General features: G+C 49.4%; 1 protein-coding gene and 1 non-coding gene across 2 annotated transcripts in view; both read left to right on the forward strand.

The window, feature by feature from the left end:
- Positions 1–22064, forward strand: part of SLC4A4 (solute carrier family 4 (sodium bicarbonate cotransporter), member 4) — a 298401-nt gene that overhangs the window by 85708 nt on the left and 190629 nt on the right. The gene's annotated exons all lie outside the window — the stretch shown is intronic.
- TRNAA-AGC lies at positions 15861–15932 on the forward strand. The gene has a single exon. It is a non-coding gene; the product is annotated as a tRNA-Ala (tRNA).

Consider the following 22064-nt stretch of genomic DNA (forward strand, 5'->3'; position numbering starts at 1 on the left):
GAGTTTCTTCTCTCCCCTTGCAGCCCCAAACTCCCTCTTCAAAATGCCACGTGTCTCTTAGAGGGGTGACGAAAAGGTCGTGGTCTGCCGACAGAAATTCTTTTGTTTGGGGAAACACTCTATAGGATCTAACCCCGTCTGGGCATCTTTCTTCTCTCGAGTCGCCAGCCCGACACTGGCAAACGCAGGGGGATTTTTGGCGTGGAGTCCGGGGAGGATAGCGTTTCAGGGGATGATGACATCACATTCTCGGTGATGCTCTAGAAATTGCCCAACTTTATGGTCAAAAACCACGGAGACTGGGGAGATTCCTAGAGCGTCATGGAGGTTGTGATGTTTTCAGGTTGAGGTCCGGAGGATGGGATGCCACTTTCAGGTGACACAGCGGCAATCTCTTCCGTTTCTATGGTCTTTACCAGAGAGATTGGTGAAGTTGCTAGAGTAGCACCATCGGTGCTCTTCCCCACCATTCCCCCCCGCTTCTGCTCCTCGGATCGTCAGGGGTGGAGGAATTGGGGCCACGAGCAGGCAAACTGCAAGCCTATTCTTCTCCTCCCCTCCTCTCCCCAACATATCTGAGATGGTGGGCTGCAGGCTGTGCATAGCTCTCTCCAGCATTGCGGGCAGGGGGTCGCTAGGCAACATATTCTACCTGGAAGCTGGTCCCGGCCTGTAGGAAAGGAGAGTTTCTTCTTGAGGAGTCTGGCAGTGCTCTTTGGGTCTGTCTGGTTCACCTCTCTGCCCTGACCTGGATAGCCCAGGCTAGCCCAATCTCGAAAGCAAAGCACAGCCATCTCTGGCTAGTATTGGGATGGAAAACCACCTAGGAAGTCCAGGTTCTTTCCTCAGAGTGGTGAACCATCTCTGAATGTCTCTTGCCTTGAAAACCCTATGCGGTCACCAGGGGTCATTTCCTGCGGGAGCGCACAGGAGTGGAGCTCCAGCAGTACAGAGCCCAGGGGCGGGCACATGCAACAAGCTCCGCTCCCTGCTCCCAGCAGCCCTCAGGCAGAGCAAGAAGCAGCCAGGTAAATTGCAGAGCCCCCCCCGGCCCCCGGTCCAGTTGCACCTTTAAGACCAAGTTTTATTCCGGTACAAGCTCTCCCTCCTCTATGAGGAGATCTGCACGTTCTCTCCCCCCCCCCAATAGCTAGCAATCCAAAACAGTCCAGTGGAGCCTGAGCGGTGGGTGTTGCCTCCTGACACACTTCTGGTGATGTCAGGGGTGTGTGGCATATGCAAATAAGTCACGCTAATGAGTTATGCTAATGACTTATGCTAATGAGCTCCTGCACCTCTTTTTCTACGAAATGACCCCTGAGGGTCACCATAAGTCACCTGTGACTTGACGGCAAAAAATAATAATAATGCACGTATCTAAGCCTTTGGTTCGGGAAGTGGTAACACAGAGAGATGCACAAGCACCACGTCCACCTTTTACACGTTTATCCTGCTCTTCCATCAAGGCTCCCTTCCCATTGAGAAGAAAGAGGTCACCGCGAAGATCTGTTACGAAAGAGGAGGTGTCCGTTGGATCCGTTGACGTTCGGCTCCAAAGGCTCACCATCCCAGATACTCCTGGGAAAGGAGGAGAGCGATGTTCCCACCTAGAAGACCCGGGAAGTTCTCAGATAGGGACAACCTGGATTTCTAGGTTATAGGAACGGGATGCTGTTGCTCAAAAGTGTTTGTGGTGATCCTGTGATAGTAGCACAGGTGTGGATTTTTTTGGATGGGGCCTTTCACACGCCCTGCTGCAGTTGGGGAAACTCCCACGTTAGAGCCGTGCTGCGTCCTTACCAGGTGTGAAGGTCCACCCAGGTAAAGCAGATAAGATCCAAAACGTAGCCTTGCAACAAACAAACCTTTTACCGTTGTCTTAGTCAGCCGCTTCAAGCTTTTTGTGTGGATAAGATCAGAGTCTACAGAAAGATGGATTTCCCACAGAGGCTGCCTTGAGGATCAAGATTTTTTTTTTTTTTAAAAAGAACATTAACCTGTTAAACAAACTATCCTATCAACCCCTCCACAGACTCATGTGCCTCATATTGGTCAGAATGATGGGATCTGGCAAGTGGTTCATAAGAACATCTGAAGAGCCCTGCTGGATCAGACCAGTGGTCCATCTAGTCCAGCATCCTGTCTCACACAGTTGCCAGTTACTATGGATGGCCAACAACAGGGCATAGAGGCCAAGGCCTTCATAAGAACATCAGAAGAGCCCTGCTGGATCAGACCAGTGGTCCATCTAGTCCAGCATCCTGTCTTACACAGTGGTCAGTTACTATGGATGGCCAACAACATGGCATAGAGGCCAAGGCCTTCATGAGAACATAAGAAGAGCTCTGCTGGATCGGACCAGTAGTCCATCTAGTCCAACATCCTGCCTTATAGAGTGGATGGCCAATTACGATGGAGGGCCAACAACAGGGCATAGAGGCTGAGGCCTTCATGAGAACATAAGAAGAACTCTGCTGGATCGGACCAGTGGTCCATCTAGTCCAGCATCCTGTCTCACACAGTGGCCAGTTACTATGGATGGCCAACAACAGGGCATAGAGGCTGAGGCCTTTATGAGAACATAAGAAGAGCTCTGCTGGATTGGACCAGTGGTCCATTTAGTCCAGCATCCTGCCTTATACAGTGGACGGCCAATTACTATGGAGGGCCAACAACAGGGCATAGAGGCTGAGGCCTTCATGAGAACATAAGAAGAGCTCTGCTGGATCGGACCAGTAGTCCATCTAGTCCAGCATCCTGTCTTATACAGTAGACGGCCAATCACTATGGAGGGCCAACAACAGGGCATAGAGGCTGAGGCCTTCATGAGAACATAAGAAGAGCTCTGCTGGATCGGACCAGTAGTCCATCTAGTCCAGCATCCTGTCTTATACAGTGGATGGCCAATTACTATGGAGGGCCAACAACAGGGCATAGAAGCCTAGACTTTCACAACAGGCCCGTAGCTACCGTGGGGCATCTCGGGGCTAGGCCCCCCGACTTACTTGCAAGGCCCCACAGCTTCCCATCCAGCCCAGGGCCTCCGAGTGGCAGCAGGTGAGGGGAAGGAGCCAGGTACTTCTTTAATTCGATTAGCCAGTGCTCCCTAAGAAATTTAAATGCCTCCCGACTTTATAATTCCGGGCTACGGGCCTGCTTCATAAGAACATCAGAAGAATCCTGTCCGATCAGACCAGTGGTCCATCTAGTTCATCTGTCTCTCACAGTGGCCAATCAGTTCCTCTGGAGGCTCAACAACAGGGCATAGAGACTGAGGCCTTCCCCTGATGCTGAGTTGTGCAAATGTCCAAGTGCGCTCCAGCTCGCAGAGGGTTATGCCCCGATAATCCCCTAACCCCCCTGTCTTTACGGTTTGTTATTTTGGCCCTGGCAGACTAACAGTGTGATCCCGTGCCAAGTTCCTCCTGTCCAAACTCGTTGAAATCGGTGGGCTGTTCCACTGGAACAGCTGTGCACGTAACACAGCTTCCCCTCTGGAATGAGTTTTCATGATGCATCCTCTGCTGGCAGTGGGAACCGGGGATTAGCCGGAATTCGTCACCGACACAGTAGCACGTTGGAACTGGTATCCCGTAAAAATTTGGCACTGCCGCGAGTGAGAAGTGGGGTTTTTTTATATATATATATCTTTAGGTGGTGAGTAACACTGTCTTCTGTAATTGTTTTAGTATGGCTTATCTGATAATGCTGTCTTCTGTTTGCACATTTCTAGGATGTAGCAATCCACGGCAAGATCAGATAACGCTTGCAGTTCGAGAGCCAGCTCAGCATTCGGTGTTGATGTAAAAACAACCGCTTACTTTTTAATTATAGGATGTGTTGGTTTTGCACAGTGCAGCCTTTTTAACAGCGTGCCCGCATTAGCCTTGTCCCTTTTGTGTAACACTTGGGACTGCCTTCTACGTTACCGTTGTGGCGCATGGGTTGCATCAGTGTGTTAAGATCTCGCAGCCTCATGCCGTGTGTGTAAAGTGCCCGTTAAGTCACAGCTGTCTTAGGGTGACCCCACGGGGTTTTCAAGGCAAGTGATAAAGCAGAGGTGGTTTGCCCCTTCAGAGTCTTCCTTGGTGGTCTCCCTTCCAAATACCAGAGTGGTATAGTGATTAAGAGCAACGGAGAACCAGGTATGATTCCCCACTCCTTCACATGAAGCCTGCTGGGTGACCTTGGGCCAGTCACAGTTCTCTCTCAGTCCCACCTACCCACAAGGTGTCTGTTATGGGGAGGGGAAGGCAATTGTAAGCTGCTTTGAGATGCCTTAAGGTAGAGAAACATGGTATAAAACCCAGCTCTTTTTCTTCTTCTGTGGGCCCTGTTTAGCTTCTGAGATCTTAGATTCCGAGACATATGGCGGGCCCCCGTGTCTCCCCAACTGCCTGTCAGATTTTTCCCACCAAGACTTCAGTTCTTCTCAGTGTCTGAGTCGTCTTACCGTAGTGTGTGTATCATTTCCCTTTTATATGAACTTGAAACTGTCCCACCCTTTGGATAGACAGTTGTTTAGGCTTTAGACCCAGTACAGGAACTTGAGAGAAAGACAGGAGCCGTCCTGTTTTATAAAGAAGAGAAGAAGAAGAGATTGGATTTATACCCTGCCCTTCACTTGGAGTCTCAGAGTGGCATACAAACTCCTTTCCCTTCCCCTCCCCACAACAGACACCCTGTGAGGTGGGTGGGGCTGAGAGAACTCTGACACAAACTGCTCTTTTTCAAGGACAGCTGTGCCAGAGCTTGTGACTGACCCAAGGTCACATCAGCAGGTACAAGTGGAGGAGTGGGGAATCAAACCCGGTTCTCCCAGATTAGAGTCCGCACACTTAACCACTACACCAAACTGGCTCTCTTCTGAAACCCTTCTGAAATGGCACTTGAGGCAAATTGACTTTCAGAATCAGAACAAAGATTTTTATTAAACAGGCAGGGAATATATGTATAAAAGGAATAGTCAAGGTTTTGAGATTGCTGAGGTAAAACACTTTCTAATCTATACAGAGTCGAATTCTTAGGACATGGCTGTACCATGCCGCCTTCCCCTCCTCAGGTTGGATGGGATGTGGGGAAATGCCGATGACGGTGGCTTCTCCTGCGCTAGTTCTGTGCAAAGTATCATGGGGGCCGGAGCCCACGGGATATTTCTGCATGTGTGACAGTCCTTGCGAAAATCACTAAAACGATTCCTTGTTGTCTGCTTGCACTAAGTCAGCGGTGCACAGCCAGACGTCTGCTGCAGGCCCTGCGTGCCCCCCCATCAAACAGACAAATATAATAATACTAGAAATAAGGCCCGTTGTGGAAATAAATACAACGAGATCTAGAAAGAGGCTCTGGGAGAGTGCTCTGACTTTGGGCAAACAGTGTCAGTCTGCTTTTAAAACATGAATCTGGGACCTGCACACCACCAGAATACAGCAGATTCCATATGCAACTGACATTCCAACTGCCTTCCGGGGGGGGGGGAGTTTGAGGTGTGGAATGGAGTGAAGTCCAATCAGCTTCCATATGCAAAAGACCAGGTTGTCGCAGCAGTTGTGGTGTGGGCGGGATCCGGGCTATGCCTTCTGATTGGTGGTGATATATGCTGAGGAGCAGTGCCATCAGCCATACACTAAGGGAGTGCATTTTAGAATTAGAACTTTGGCCCCCACTATTCAATTATATATAAGGAGAGATACCATATAACTCTTCAATATTCAATATGGAACTGTAATCTTTTTAATGATCAAGGAACCTCTGAAGATGCAGGGGCAGTTCCTCTCCGCCACTGTTGAACCTTAGCCTTTATTTATTTATTTATTTATTTATTTCATTTATTTCATTTATACCCCGCCCTCCCTGCACGCGGGCTCAGGGCGGCTTACACAGGCACCCCAGTGCAATAAAATACAACACCATTAAAACAATTTAGGCACCCAGAGTGTGATAAAATTATGCAGTTTACCACTTAAAACACAATTCAATCTTACAGGATGCATCGATAATTAAAATACTCACTCATTATTATATGTCACCGCAAGGTCAGAAGAAAGGGGGGCATGCCATGGGCCGAGATGTTCCTGATGGCTAATCAGCCCCCCCTGACGGCACTGCTCTGCAGTACACGATGGTGGTAATAGTGGCGGTGGCGGCTCCTACTCAAAAGCCTGGTGGAAGAGCTCCATCTTGCAGGCCCTGCGGAACTGTAAAAGGTCCCGTAGGGCTCTGATTTCCTCCGGGAGTTCATTCCAGCAGGTAGGAGCCGCCACCGAAAAGGACCTGGCCCTTGTGGCAGCAAGCCTGGCCTCTTTAGGTCCCGGGGTCACTAGGCGGTGTTGTGACCCCGACCGAAGTGCTCTTTGGGGCCTGTATTTGGAGTGAGGGTAGGATTGCTAGTCAGTGCTTGGCAACTGGGGGGGAGGTTGTGGGTGGCACAGTGTCCCCAGGCAAAAACAAAAACAAAAAATAAGGCCTTGTCTACTTATAGGAAGTTCTTTAAAAAAAATATTTTATTAGTCTATATTATAGGAAGTTCTGACCGTAGAGTTCCTGGCAGTTCCTAGAAGTACCCAGCAGCAGCTCTCCAGGGTCTCAGGTGATGGTCGTTCACATCACCTAGTACCTGATCCTTTTAGCTGGAGAAGCCGGGGATTGAACCTGGGACCTCCTGTGGGCAAAGCAGCTGTCCCAGTCCCCCATCTGCAATATGAAAGCAATAATAAATAGATTTAATTCTCTGTCTCTTGTCTGGGTTGCTGAGATTAGGTCGGCAAAGTATTCAGATCCCTCTAAAGCACTTTCTAAATGCCAAGTGTTATAACAAGACACTCACCTGTATTTTTAAACCGTGTCATCCAGGGCGAGTGCGAAAGAGCCAGTAGCCCAGGAAGCTGTTTTGCCATTCCCCAAGGAATTGTGGCCATCCCAAGCATGGCCCACAGACTGCTAAAGGGCAGAAAAGCGTACAAGGCCAACCTTCCCAAGTCAATTTGGTGTGGTGGTTAAGTGCGCGGACTCTAATCTGGGAGAACCGGGTTTGATTTCCCACTCCTCCACTTGCAGCTGCTGGATGACCTTGGGCAAGCCATAGTTCTGTCAAGGGCAGTTCTCGAAAGAGCTCCCTCAGCCCCACCTACCTCACAGGGTGTCTGTTGTTGGGAGGGGAAGGGAAAAGAGTTTGTTAGCCGCTCTGAGACTCTGTGTGAAGGGCAGGGTATGAATCCAATCTCCTCCTCCTCCTCCTCCTCCTCCTCCTCCCCTTCTTCCCCTTCTTCCCCTTCCCTAGCAAGTAAGAACTGACAACTAATACTGAACTAGTGAAACTAGGAGGGACCCAGTCAAACGGGCCCCACGTGTACAAACCGTGCAGTTCTCACCCCATGGAACGACACCGCACTGTGCTCTAGAGTTGCTGGCTGGCTTTCCGCGCGACAGCTGTCAGAGAACGTTCTTGCGTGGTGACAGCCTCATGCTCGGGGCATGCAGGCTTGAGGATAAACTTATCTACCCGGTAAAGACCTGTGCGATTTGGGGGACTGACGTGCTAAGCGTTCCTGTGTCACAGCTCCCCCTGCGCAGAGCGTCCGACTGCGGATCCCATTCGGCTGTTGCAAAAAGGTGAACCGGCACCGGTCGTTGCTCTCAAAAAGCCCGCAGTTGCCTGGAAACGTTGGCTGTCGGCTGCTGGGTTTGGCAGGGGTTCAAGAACACCGATGCAGACGACTTTACCTTTTCCTGACCCAAAGAGGTTGTATTTGCACTTGCTAAAAGTGTGTTTTCAGCATCACTGAATGAGCCAGTAGGCTCATTTGGCCTTTTTGTTGTTGCTGTCGTCGTCAAGTCACAGCTGATTTAGGGCGACCCTGGTGGGGTATTCCTTGGAGGTCTCAGTGGCAGAGCATCTGCTTGGTATGCAAAAGGTCCCAGGTTCAATCCCTGGCAGCTCCAGTAAAAAGGACCAGGCAACTGGTAATGTGAAAGACCTCTGCCTGCAATCCTGGAGAGTTGCTACGATTCTGAGTAGACAATACTGACTTTGATGGACCAATGGTCTGATTCAGTATAAGGCAGCTTCATGGGTGTTCATCCACATACTGGCTAGGGCCAACCCCGCATAGCCTTCCAAGATCTAACGAGAAGGGTCTAGCCCGGGCTCTCCAGGTCAGGGCCTTGGAGACGGAATTATCGAGTAGACAAGTGGGGACCCACAAGAAACTTGCAGGAGCGGCTATTCCATCCCCCCCCACCTCTGTTTCTTCCCCTCTCCCCTGACTTCTGTCACACTCTTTCTCCTTCCTGCCATCCCTTTTCTTACTCTCTCTGCCTCTCCCGTCCATGGCTATCACTTCCTTTCCGCCCCCACCCCATCAGTCGTTCGGCCTCTGTTACTCTCCTGGCCTCCCACCTACTCCCCCCCCCCCGCGGGGGTGGAGCCTTGGGAGAATGAGGTTTGAGCTTGGAAGTGACCTCAGCAGGTTAGAACACCATAAACTCCACCTTCCAAAGCAGCCATTTTCTCCTGGAGAACTGATCTCTGTCATCTGGAGATCAGTTGTAATTCCAGATCTTCAGCCCTCACCTGGAGGTTGGCAACATTAGTTCCCTTGGAGGAAATGACTGCTTGGGAGGGTGGAGTCTATGGCGTTATATCCGTCTGAAGTCCCTCCTCGCCTCAATCCCCACCAAAAGGAAGCATTTCTTCACCCAAAGAGTAATTAACATGTAGAATTCATTGCTGCAGGAAGTGGCGGCAGCTATAAGCATAGATAGCTTCAAGAGAGGATTGGAGAAACATATGGAGCAGAGCTCCATCAGTGACTATTAGCCACAAGGTATGGATGGAACACTCTGTCTGGGGCAGTGATGCTCTGTCTTCTTGGTGCTGGGGGGGGAAGAGTGGGAGGGCTTCTGGAGCTCTGGCTTCACTGGTGGACCTCCTAATGGCACCTGGGTTTGGGTCACTGTGTAACACAGAGTGTTGGATTGGATGGGCCATTGGCCTGATCCAACTGGGCTTCTCTGTATTCTTGGTGCTTGGGGGGGGCAACAGTGGGAGGGCTTCTGGAGCTCTGGCCCCGCTGGTGGACCTCCTGATGGCACCTGGGTTTGGGTCACTTTGTAACACAGAGTGTTGGATTGGATGGGCCATTGGCCTGATCCAACTGGGCTTCTCTTATGTTCTTATGTTCTCATGTGTTTCATCCTCTCCAGTTAGTATAAGACTTGTGGTTCTGGGGGTATGGTTTTCACTTTGGTGGTGAGAGGGTTCAAATCCTGGGCAAACATACGCTGGGGAGGAGGGGAGAGAAATGTTCTGTTAGTTTAAAGACACTCTAGGGCGCTTCCTGACTCTTTGGTAGAGCACCTGCATTGCATGCTGAGGTTTCTATGTTCAAATCTTACCAGTCCATCTAAGAGACTTCCAGTAGCAGGTATGACACCTTTCTTTGCTTGAGGTTCAGTAGAGCTGCCACCGGTCAAGCAGATAATATTGAGTCTGAAGAAGAGGTTGAGGGGAGATAGGATGGTTCTCTTGAAGTCTTTGAAGAGCTGTCACTTAGAGGAGGGCAGGGAGCTGTTCCTCTTGGCAGCAGAGGACGGGACTCACAATAATGGGTTTAAATTAAGGGCAGGAAGGTACTGGCTGGATATTAGGGAAAACTTCTTTACGGTCAGAATTGTGCCACAGTGGAAGCAGCTGCCTAGAGAGGTGGTGAGCTCCCCCTCACTGGCAGTCTTTAAGCAGTGGCTGGAGAAACACTTGAAGAAATTTAGACTCCAGTGGCACCTTTAAGACCAACAAAGGTTTATTCAAGGTATGAGCTTAGGCTAGTCCTACATTAAGCAGGGGGTTGGACTAGATGGCCTGTATGGCCCCTTCCAACTCTGGGATTCTATGAGCTAAAAAGACCAATGGGTGGACTCGTTATAAGGCAGATATGTATATGCAGTGTGTGATGTGTCTGTATCTTTAAGTACGTGGTTTTCCATTCTCAGAAACAAATGCGTTATATTTTCTCACGGTGTCTTCGCCAATCACACTTAGCAATATAGCTATTTGTCTCTTGTCAGCCACGTTATCAGCGGCAATGGCAATTAAATAAAATTGGAAAGCCTGCTCCCATGCCTTCCAGTTTTCTGCAAGATTACCAGCCAACAGAAATGGAGGTGGAGGCTGGAAATAGTCAGTTCTTCTGACCCCATGTAGTGTTCTTCGGCGATATGCCTCGTCTGGTGAACAACAACACCCAGTCGTTGTTTATCGACCAGCTTTATTTAGTAGAGGGAGACGCCAAGAACGGAGAGCGAAGAACAACATCGCAGGACCAGAGAGTACGCTGACCCTCTCCATTCTATCAGGTTAAATACATCACCATAGAATGGAAAGCCACATACTTAAAGATAGGGGTGTGCAATAAATAAATAAATTCGGCCCATTCGGATTTGGCCGAATCGGGCAGAATCAATTTCGGCTGGCAGTAAGACTCCCACATGTCAGTTTCGTCAGTAGGATTTGGCCAGCCGAATGTCAATTTCAGCCCCATTATATCCTATGGGCCATTGAAGTCAATGGCGAAAACATAGGGTATATTCTAGGGGCTGGAGGGGAGGGGGCTTGAGGGTGAGGCTCCAAACTCGCGGGGTAGCTGCTGGAGCCTCTCCCCAAGATACCAACCAAGTTTCAAGAGCATTGGACCAGGGGGTCCAATTCTACGGGCCCTCAAACAGGTTGCCCCTATCCCCTCCATTGTTCTCTATGGTGGGAAAAAAGTAACTTTTCCCCCACCACAGAGAACAATGGAGGGGGTAGGGGCAACCTGTTTGGGGGTGCGTAGATTTGGACCCCCTGGTCCACTGCTCTTCAAACATGGTTGGTACCTTGGGGAGAGGCTCCAGCAGCTACCCTGCGAGTTTGAAGCATCTCCCTCAAACCCCCTCCCCTCCAGCCCCCAGAATATACCCTATGTTTTCACCATTGACTTCAATGGCCCATAGGATATAATGGGGCTGAAATGCCACCGAAATTCGGCGGCAATTCGGCAGTAAGCCGATTCAGATCAGAGAATCTGAATCGGCCTGCAACAGCTCGAAAGGGGTCCGAATGGGCCATTTTCGGGGGTGCATTCGGTTCGGACGAACCGAATGCACATCCCTACTTAAAGATACACACACATCACAGTGAACGTGTGAATGTCACCATGCATGTCTCTGGCTACTGTCAGTGTACTGGGACCGTGTGTTTTCCAGTACACTAACTCCACCTGAAAACCACCTCAGTCTCCCGAGCTCTCAAATGGTTTCCTTTCAGGAAGCCGACTGCATATATTTCCCTGCCTGTTGCATGTCTCCTCGCACCGTCACGAGTCCACTGTGTTTTGCTGAATAGGGACGTTCAGCTGCAACGTGTCTGACTTCCCTAAAGCAATTATGTGTTGCCGTGCATCAATGAAAGAGTCCTTTGCCTCCTGGCTCCTTCATAAGCCACTGAAGAAGAAAATTGCCTTTGTCGATCCTCTTCTCCTTTTGCTTTCCGGAGTGCTCAACAATCCTGACATTGTGCGGCTCGGCCAATCGTTCAAGTCTTGTCGCTCCACAGTCTCCAACACTTCGTTGGAACTGAGTTTGAGGGTGTCAGTGACCTTCATTTCTTCCCTGTGTCCCTGGCCTCATATCAAGTCTTCATCTAACATTTTTTTTTTGGCATGCTTTCCTGAAAAATAAGGAACACGGCTCAGTGGCCAAGCCTCTGCTCTGTGCACAGAAGGTCCCAGGTTCAATACCCAGGTTCAGCATCACCGCTTAAAATGGGCCAGGTAGCAGGTAATGTGAAAGACCTCTGTCTTGAGATTCTATAGAGCTGCTGCCAATCTGAGTTGGCAATACTGATCTTGATGGACCAGTGTGAGGCAGCTTCATGTGGGTATGCCTGGATGTGTTTTTGCATATGAGGTGTCCTGGATGCAAGTGGTTGCATCTTTGATGGAGACCCAAGCAAAAGCATGTGCAGGCAAGGCGGGGTAGAAATCTAAAACAATAAATAATAAAAACCGCTTGAAAGAGATTCTTACTCTGTGCAAACTATAGTTTGGTCCATCAGGAGTGCCTTGTAAACTCATGCGCCCCTCCTCCTCCTCCTCCTCCTCCTCCTCCTCTTCCCTCTTTTTTTTGTTTAATTATTATATTTCTACCCTGCCCTCCCCGCGAGCGGGCTCAGGGCAGCTTACAATAGGGCACCATGTGCCAAAGCATAAAACAGGATAAACAATCAACATTAGAGTGCTCAGTAGTTACAATCAAAATTTAGCAGGATGGAATCAAATTTGCAAGATGAACTCCCCAGTATCTTACATAGCAATAGGTAATAGATGTTACTCGACCCCATCCAGCGGTACGGATCACAGCGAAGTCATGGTTGATCTTCATGGGGCCACCCCTCAGGTCTACTAGTGGTGGTAGTGGTAGTGGTAGTTGAGGCTCTTACTCGAAAGCCTGGCGGAAGAGCTCCGTCTTGCAGGCCCTGCGGAACTGTAAAAGGTCCCGCAGGGCCCTGATCTCCTCTGGGAGCTCGTTCCACCAGGTAGGAGCTGCCACTGAAAAGGACTTGGCCCTTGTTGGAGTAAGCCTGGCCTCCCTGTAAGCATAAGCCAGTGTGGTGCAGTGGTTAAGAATGGCGGCCTCTAATCTGGAGAACCGGGTTTCCACATGAAGCCAACTGAGTGACCTTGGGTCACTCACAGTCCTCTCAGAATTCCCTCAGCCCCACTTGCCTCAGCGGGTGCCTGTTGTGGGGAAAGGAAGGGAAGGTAATTGTAAGCCACTCTGAGACTCCTTTGGGTAAAAGTGGGGTATAAAATCCAACTCTTCTTCTTCTTCCTCTTCCTCCTCCTCCTTTTCTTCTTCCTCCTCCTCCTCCTCTTCTTCTTCCTCCTTCTCTCTCTCCTCCTCCTCCTCCTCTCCCTATTCTTCATCTCCTCCTCCCTTTCTGTTTTGGAGAAAACTGCAGCTGCTTGTATGTCAGTGCCAGTGTTCCCACTAACCCTCGCTGGTTTCACACTGTGGTTTACCATGGTAATCTTCAGAAATTAAAGTGGAGCGTGGGGGTCTGCCTGTGTGGGAGAGGAGGTGAAGGAGCATATGAATCTCAACAGTGCCCCTGATTGCCTCATATCAGGTCTCCATTGAACTTCCAACTGTGATTCCTGGAAATTGCTTTGAGTTGGTGGAATCTGGCAGTGAATGGTGTTGATAGCTCAACTGGAGATGACATGATTGGCATGGCATGCTGGCTTTAAGAACCTAAGAGAAGGCAATGTTGGATCAGGCCAATGTCCCATCCAGTCCAACACTCTGTGTCAGGGACTGCCCAAAACCCAGGTGCCCTCAGGAGGTCCACCAGCAGAGACAGAACTCCAGAAGCCCTCCCACTGTTGCCCACCCAAGCACCAAGACTACAGAGCATCACTGCACCCGATATAAGAACATAAGGGAAGCCATGCTGGATCAGGCCAATGGCCCATCCAGTCTAACACTCTGTGTAAAGAGTGGTCAAAACCCTGGTGACATCACCAGGAAGTCCAACAGCGGAGCCAGAACTCCAGAAGCCCTCCCACTGTTGCCCCCCCCAAAGCACCAAGACTACAGAGCATCACTGCCCCAGATATAAGAACCTAAGAGAAGCCATGCTGGATCAGGCCAATGGCCCATCCAGTCTAACACTCTGTGTCAAAGAGTGGCCAAAACCCAGGTGCCATCAGGAGGTCCATCAGTGGGGCCAGAACTCCAGAAGCCCTCCCACTGTTGCCCACCCAAGCACCAAGATTACAGAGCATCACTGCCCCAGATATAAGAACCTAAGAGAAGCCATGTTGGATCAGGCCAATGGCCCATCCAGTCCAACACTTTGTGTAACAGAGTGGCCAAAACCCAGGTGCCATCAGGAGGTCCACCAGCAGGGCCTTTCCGGTGGTGGGTGCAACACTATACCGTGAAGATAGTTTCAGAGGGTAGCCATGTTGGTCTGCAGTAGAACAGCTCGATTAGAGACCCGTATCTCCTTAGAGACCAACAATATTTTCGAGGTATAAACTTCTGAGAGTCAAAGCTTCCTTTCTCCGATACTAGTAGGAATGGAGATTCTTGAGTCCTTATATCCCAGTCAGAATGGGTGTTGCAAAGAATGGACTCAGAATGAAAAGGTACAAAAAACACGGTTAAGACCACCAAAGGAATCAGAGGGCGTAAGAAAATCAGGGATCTCACATTTCTGTGGCTGGTTCCTGATTTTCAAACCATGGTGAGGACCAAGAACTGTGCCTACACAGGCTTGTACATTGGGTGGGCCTTATAACTTGGATACTTGAGTATATCATAGAAAGACTTGGAAGGGACCTTGCAGGTCATCTAGTCCACAACCCCCTGCACTCTGCAGGAGCATAGCCGAAAGATAGCCCTACAACATACCCGAAAGATGGTCGTCCAGCCTCCGCTTGAAAACGTCCAGCGAAGGAGCATCCACCACCTCCCGAGGCAGTCTGCTCCACTGCTCAACCACTCTTACAGTTAGGAAGTTTCTCCTGATATTTAGCCAGTGTCGACTCCCTGCTCCATTTTCTACATGTCAGCCCTTCCAATATTTGAAGACTGCAATCATGTCCCCTCTAAACCTTCTCTTTCCCAGGTTAAACATACCCAACTCTTTCAGCCTTTCCTCATAAGACTTGGATTCCAACCCTCTCACCATCCTGGTTGCCCTCTTCTGGACACGCTTGAGCTTGTCAACATCCTTCCTAAAATGTGGTGCCCAAAACTGGACACAGGACTCCAGGTGAGGCCTGACCATAGCAGAACAGAACAGAACTACCACCTCCCGTGATCTGGACACAATCTTTAATGTTCGGTCCCAGCTTCTTCCATATGCAGTGCCAGATGGAATTTCCCCCCTCCCACATAATCAAATGTAGGAATTTCAAGAATTCAAACTCTTATAGACTCATTTCAGCTTAGATTCTTATTAGAGGCAACTTAATGTAAACTCTTGGTGGCGTGCCAAGGGTAGAAGAAAAAGAGCAATTAACATACGTTGGGTGTTTACTGATTTGCTTTTTATGATTATCTGGATTTTACGGTATTAGCTCAAGAAAATATCCCACGCAATCCCTCGTTAAAGATTAAAAAATACAAGTTGTTGGGAGCAATAGAGTGTTGTATGTTGAGGCCGGGGAGTATTAAAAATATGTCTTGGCTCAGTTAATGGTATAACTTTTGAGATCCAGTACCGTGAAGTCACTTGGCTTAGTCGCCCCCCTTCAAGCCAGGATTTTCTTCTTTCCCATGTCTCCGGAGGGGGCTGGTAGGGGCGGCCCAAGACAAAGAGACCCTTGTGAGACCCAACGAGTTGCCCGGTAGCGAGACAAAGCCCCCGTTGAACGTCTTGCCTTAATTTTGCCCTCTCCAGCTCCTGGTGCTTTGAACTCGAGGCCGAGCAGACAGAGGTTGGACTGTGTAATTCAAGTGGCCCCTGCTGGAAGATCTATAAACTGATACCAGTCGTTGACTGCTTGTTGGTACACCAGAGTATTCTGTCCCCACTTCATAATAGATAGCTGCCTGTTCCGTTGTTTGTGGGTTCTGTTGTTGGGGCTTCCTGAGCGCAAACTATGGCTCAGATGTTCATTGACCTCTGTTAGGAAGTCTCATCCCTGGAGTGGAGGTACTGGTTCATAATTATCTTGTTGCATCAGACTAAGGTTCATCTGTTGCCAGTGGTGGAGAGTTAGACGTCTCTTGGAATCGTTATGAGGGCTTATGGACACCCTCTGTTGGCGGTAGCCTCTGTTGTCTGCCTTGACAAACAGAAGGTATGGGGAGGGGTTGTAGCTCAGTGGTAGAGTATCTGCTCAGCATGCAGAAGGTCCCAGGTTCAATCCCCGGCATCTCCAGTTAAAAGGATCAGGTAGGAGGGGATGTGAAAGACCCGTACCTGAGACCCTGGAGAGCTGCTGCCAGTCGGAGTAGACAGTCTGGACGTTGATAGACTGATGGTCTGTTTCAGCTTTATGTGTTCATGTTGGGGTTCCATGTAACTGACATGGCTAATGGCTGTGGATAGGGCTACCCTGCAAGAAGGTGTATAAACGATGCTAAGTCATATGTGAGAACAAGTCCTGAACCAACTTCAGACTTGAAGGTGAGGGACAGGAGGAGAAAGTGGATTACAGTTTAGCAGTTCTTCATCCACCTGAGATTCGTTGCACTATCCTAATACCTTTGGAGTCGCCGGACCTTCCATTGTAGGACTGCATTCCACAGTCCTGCCCGTCTCGTGCAACACTGGCAGTGTGGTCCTAAACAGAGTTGCAAACTTCTATTCCCCTTGAAGTCAGTAGGCTTAGAAGTGCGTAACGCTGCTTGGAATCACACTGTCGCATCACTAAAGAATCCGGTTGTGAGTTATTGGCAGTTATCGAAGGAGGAGGCATTCAAAAAAAAGCATTCCTGAAGCAATCTGGAATCCCTTGTCTGTGTAGATGCAAGGACGACCTCGCTGGAGAGTAGAAAAGAGCAAGAGTCCGGGAGCACCTTGAAGACTAACAAAATTCGTGGCCTTCGTGAGTCACTGCTCACTTCTTCAGATACTCAAGAAATGGATCTTCTTCTGAAGAAGGTGAGCAGTGACTGACAAAAGCTCACCCCCGGCCACAAATGTCACCAGTCTTCAAGGCGCTACTTGGTCACTTGCTCTTTTCTCTGCTAGCGCTGCAGACAGACTAACACGGCTACCCGTCTTGGATCTATCTAGTTTGAGATTGAATGGATCATTGTATTGTCCTGGAAACTGTTCCGTAATAGCAACCCAAGGTGTGCGGTAGAGGAGCTTCAAGGTGATCCACTGCTAACATCTGGTAAGTTGCCTCTGAATGCAGACATTCCTTGGATAAGTCTCGTGGCTAGTGACAGCCATTGTGATGTCATAGTTACAATCAGGGCTTTTTTGTAGAAAAAGCCCAGCAGGAACTCATTAGCATAATAGGCCACACCCGACAGCAGGAACTCATTAGCATATTAGGCCACACCCCCATGTCACCAGAAGTGTGCTCATCCAGCCACACCCACCTTTTGCTCCTTATTCTGTTTACCTTGTTTGTTGTCCAAACCCAGGGCTTTTTTGTAGCAGGAACTCCTTTGCATGTTAGGCCACACACCCCTAATGTAGCCAATCCTAATGAGTTTCTGCTGTTGGGTGTGGCCTATTATGCTAATGAGTTCCTGCTGGGCGTGGTCAACTTGGGAGCCAGCCGGAACTCCGTTCCTGTGTGTTCCTGCCCAAAAATAGCCCTGGTTACAGTGTAGGGCCTGAGAACAGGGCCCTAGTCAGGATTTTTCGTTTTGTGGGGTAGTTTTTTTTTCTTATGGGGCACCCGTTATACTTAATAGTTAAAAATAATAAATAACTGGAGATTTTGGGGGTGGAGCCTGAGGAGCACGGGGGCTTGGGGACTTCAGTGGGGTATAAATGCCATAGAGTCCACCTGGAGATCAGGTCATGGTTCCCTCTAAGCTGGATGAGTGCGAGCCAGCTCACGGTTTTTTAGCCTCCGGCTCATACATTTTTGTCGTAGCTCAGGAAGGGATGGCTCCAGAGCACACTTAATTCATGTAGCGGCCAAATCGCTCGCTCACAAATTAATGCCAATAAGCTCACAGAGGAGAATTTTTGCTCACAGTACTCCACAGCTTAGAGGGTGCATTGGATCAGGTGTAATACAGGGGATCTCCAGCCACCACCTGGAGATTGGCAACCCCAGGAGAGATATTGGCTTCCCCACCACCATCACCATGCCTCGTCTCTCTCTCTCTCTCTCCTTCCCCAGACCCCCCCCCCAGCAGCAGGGAGGCTGGGGAAGGAAAGGAACGCTGCCCTGCTCGCTTGTGGTCAGCTTCACTGCCCTCCTTTCAGCTGATCAGCAGGGAGTGAAACTAACCAGAAGCTGCTCCCTTTGTTTCCTCAGCCTGGCCACCACTGCGGGGCTAGGCCCACTGGGAGGTGGGGGCGTCTGGCATCAACAGGTGGTGGGGCAGGGCTCATAGGTGGTGGGGCTCTGCCCTCAAATGCCCCACTGTGGCTACGGGCATGGCTGCGAGACCCCCCCCCAAGTTCGAATCCCCACTCTGCACCACTCGAATTCCCACCTTGGGCCAGTCACACACTCTCCACCTAACCTACCTCGCAGGGTTGCCGTGAGGAAAAATGGGAGACAAGGAGAACCATGTGAGCCACACTGTGGGTCCCCATTGGGGAGAAAAGCGGGATGCATATAAATGAAGTAAGCAAGTGAAAGTAAGTCATAGACGCTAATAAATATGTCTTCCCAGAAATCTGTACCTGTGAGCCAGTGCACCATCCCGAGGCGATGAATTCCAGAAGTTAATTCTGCACTGTATGAGGAAGTATTTCCTGTTGTTCGGTCCAAATCTATGACCAATACGGTTCACTGGACGAATCGAGAGCTCTTGCATTTAGAGATGTTTTGGTCTCTCTGTCTTTCTGTTTGTCTCTTGTCTCGTATCTGAAGAAGCGTGCGTGGACACGGAAGCTTATACCCAGAATAAAACTTTGTTGGTCTGAAAGGTGCCACTGGACTTGAACTCTGTTCTGCTGCGACCCACACACCCTGCCCATAAGGCCACACACCCTGCCCCCAACGGTCTCGGCCGCCGCTGCTGGCCTTGCAGCTCCACTGCCGAGCCCCATGAGGGGCCCGGCGGTGGACCCGCAAGGCCGGCAGGAGTGCAAGGAAGCCCCGCGAAGGCCCTTTCTGGCCCCAGGCAGGCAGGGGTGGGGAGAGGCAGGGAGGCAGGAACTTACCCTCCCTCTTCTCCTGCCTCCTCCTGGCTGAATGAGGGCTGGAAGCGGGGCGGCCGGAAGCAGGGGGCGGGGCTTCATCGTGTGCCCCACCCCCCTGCACCTCCCCCGGGGGAACGATCCCCCCCGATCCCCCCCGAAATGACCTATGCTCTTGGTTCATCACTAATACGATTAACACTATCCATGGCTTTATCAGCTTCTGCCAGTTCCCTCCTATCTATTTCCAGCCTCCTCATGGGTCACACTGTTCTGGTGTACAAACAGCAAAAGCCGTTCTTTTGCAGAGCATCAAATAAACCCTAGCTCTGACTTGAGGTTCAGTGACAACATCTTCGTGAGTGAATATGTAAGAACGGAGGCTTCCAATTTGTAAAAAAATTATTATTTTAGGGTTTCCCTTGCTCGAAAGCCAGTCGAATCTGATTCTAGGATTGCAGGGCTCATCTCCGTTTCCAAGCCGAAGAGCCAGCGCTGTCCGATGATGTTTCCGTGGTCATGTGGCCTTCATGACTAAATGCCAAGTCACACGGATTGCTGTTACCTTCCCACCGAAGCGGTACCTATTTATCTACTTGCAATTTCTTGCTTTCGAACTGCTAGGTTGGCAGAAGCTGGAACCAGAGACGGGAGCTCACTTTGTCGTGCGTCACTCAGGTCTCGAACTGCTGAACTACCGACCTTCCAGCCTGCAGTTCAGTGTCTTAACCACTTGAGCCACCGCAGCTCCTGATTTATAGCCTGCTGTTCTTCCCAACGTGGACCTGACATGGCTTATATCATTCTCCTCCATTTTATTCTCCCAGCAACTGTGTGAGAGAGGAGAGGTTAGGCCAAGAGTATGTGACTGGCCCAAGGTCACCCAGCAAGTGGATGCTGCTGAACTGCAGACCGGAAGGTTGGTAATTCAGCAGTTCGAGACCTGAGTGCTGCATGACGGAGTGAGTTCCCGTCTCTGGCCCCAGCTCTTGCCAACCTAGCAGTTCGAAAGCAAGAAATTGCAAGTAGATAAATAGGTACCACTGCGGTGGGAAGGCAGCAGCGTTCCGTGCGCCTCAATGTCTAGTCATGAAGGCCACATGACCATGGAACCCGTCTTCGGATAGCACTGGCTCTTCGGCTTGGAAATGGAGATGAGAACTGCACCCTAGAGTCAGATTCGACTGGCTTTCGAGCAAGGGAAACCTTTGCCTTTACTCCCAAGATCCTAGTTCAGCACTGTAAAGACTATACCACACTGGTTCTGTCTTTCTAATCCACATCTATTCCAGGGAGATAGATCAAGACGGGTAGCTATGTTTGTCTGTAGCAGTAGAAAAGAGCAAGAAAAGAGATTTAACAAAATTTGTGGCAGAGTAAAGAGCTTTTGTGAGTATCTGAAGAAGTGAGCTCCTACCCTGAAAGCTCCTACCCTGTCACAAATTTTGTTAGTTTTAAAGGTGCTACTGGACTCTTGGTCTTTTTCACATCTGTTCCAAAACAACTTTGGTTTCCTGAAACCCCCCCCCCCCCCAGTAAAAAGCCCAGTAGCACCTTTAAAACTAACAAACTTTATTGTAGCATAAGCTTTCAAGGAACACAGCTCTCTTTGTCAGATGTAGCTTACGCCACAATAAAGTCTGTTAGTCTTAAAGGTGGCTACTGGGCTTTTTACTATTTTGCAGCAACAGACTAACATGGCTAACTCCTCTGAAAAAAACCCCGAGAACCCTCACTCCTCTGTTAATAAAGGAAACTCACCAGTCTGTCTGCGATGGTGCAGAGCGCTAATGAAAAGTCCATCTTAAGCCTCTTCCTCTACTCCTTCCATTTTGGGTGGTTGTGTGGCTTAATGAATGCATTTCCATGCTTTCTTCCACTTATGTTGAGAGCATTAAAATAGCGTTGGCCATAGTTTTTTTTTCTTTTCCTTATTCCTTAAAATAGCGTTGGCCATAGTTTTTCTTTTTTTCCTTTTCCTTATTCCTTCCTCCGTGCATGCTTTAACCGGTAAAAACCAAGGAATTAATGGGCCCTTGCCTTCGGTTGGGAGCTCATAAACCAAGTAAAGTTATTGCTCTCGCTGATGACTTACCTCCTTTTACGCTGGACTAAAGGGCTAATCATGAGGTCTGTTCTTATGCCAGAAGGGACCAGCCCGGAGCTCGCTAATTGTAATGAGTCGTGGTACAAGATCCAAATTGCCATCCCCTTACGACCTCCCGCTGTTCCTCCTTGCCTTCGTTGACGAATAACTAACCAAGTATTTAGTACACCGTCCAATATATATATATATATTTTAAAAACCCAACAATTAACCCCCAAAGCATTTGGAAAACAGGACGTTAAATGGGTTGTAAAATGTTTCCTTAAATGTTAAACGAGGGACAATTACTTAGAGCTGTAATTGCCACCATTTCGTTAATAGAGCTCGAGGGAAGAAAAACACTGCTTCCATGGAACTGTAATTAGGAGAGGAGTATTCCTGGCCAGCGGCTTTCTTTTTCGAATATACCTGCTAAGGTATGAATAAGTTTAAGCAGGGTAAGGCAGCTCAAGTTCACTTTCGAATGTTAAACTTCTTGACGTGGAGGCCAGAAGACCTTATTGTGGTGGACTGGAGCTTGGCTCGGCATATTTCGAGCGGCGAGTTTGCAGTCGGGTAGAAGGCTTCCCAAATGTCCTTTTAGTGGTAGAACAAAGTTTGAGTCCAGTGGCACCTTTGGTGTAGAGCCAGTTTGGTGTCATGGTTAAGTGCATGGACTCTAATCTGGGAGAACCGGGTTTGATTCCCCACTTCTCCACTTGCACCTGGCTGGATGACCTTGAGCAAGCTGTAGCTCTGTCAGAACCGTTCTTGAAAAAGAGCACTTTCTTTCAAGAGCTCTCTCAGCCCCACCTTCCTTGCAGGGTGTCTGTTGTGGGGAGGGGAAGGGAAAGGAGTTCGTAAGCCACTCTGAGACTCTCTTGGATAGTGAAAAGCGGGGGTATAAATTCAATCTCTCCTCTCTTTAAGACCAGCAAAGTTTAATTCTGGGCATTAAAGATACCCCCGGACTCAAACTTTGTTCTGTTGTTCCAGACCAACATGGCTACCTTCCTCCATCCTTTTAGTGAGTGTGTGCCAAAAGCCTTCTCCCTGTAGTTATTTGTGTTTGCAAAGAAGTGCACAGCATGGCGCATAATTACTCTGGCGACATTGCCGTATGAGTGCTGCCACCACTCTGAT

This window comes from Gekko japonicus, unplaced genomic scaffold (genome assembly GCF_001447785.1).
Source record: "Gekko japonicus isolate JY-2015 unplaced genomic scaffold, Gekko_japonicus_V1.1 scaffold350, whole genome shotgun sequence".
Lineage (NCBI taxonomy): Eukaryota > Metazoa > Chordata > Lepidosauria > Squamata > Gekkonidae > Gekko > Gekko japonicus.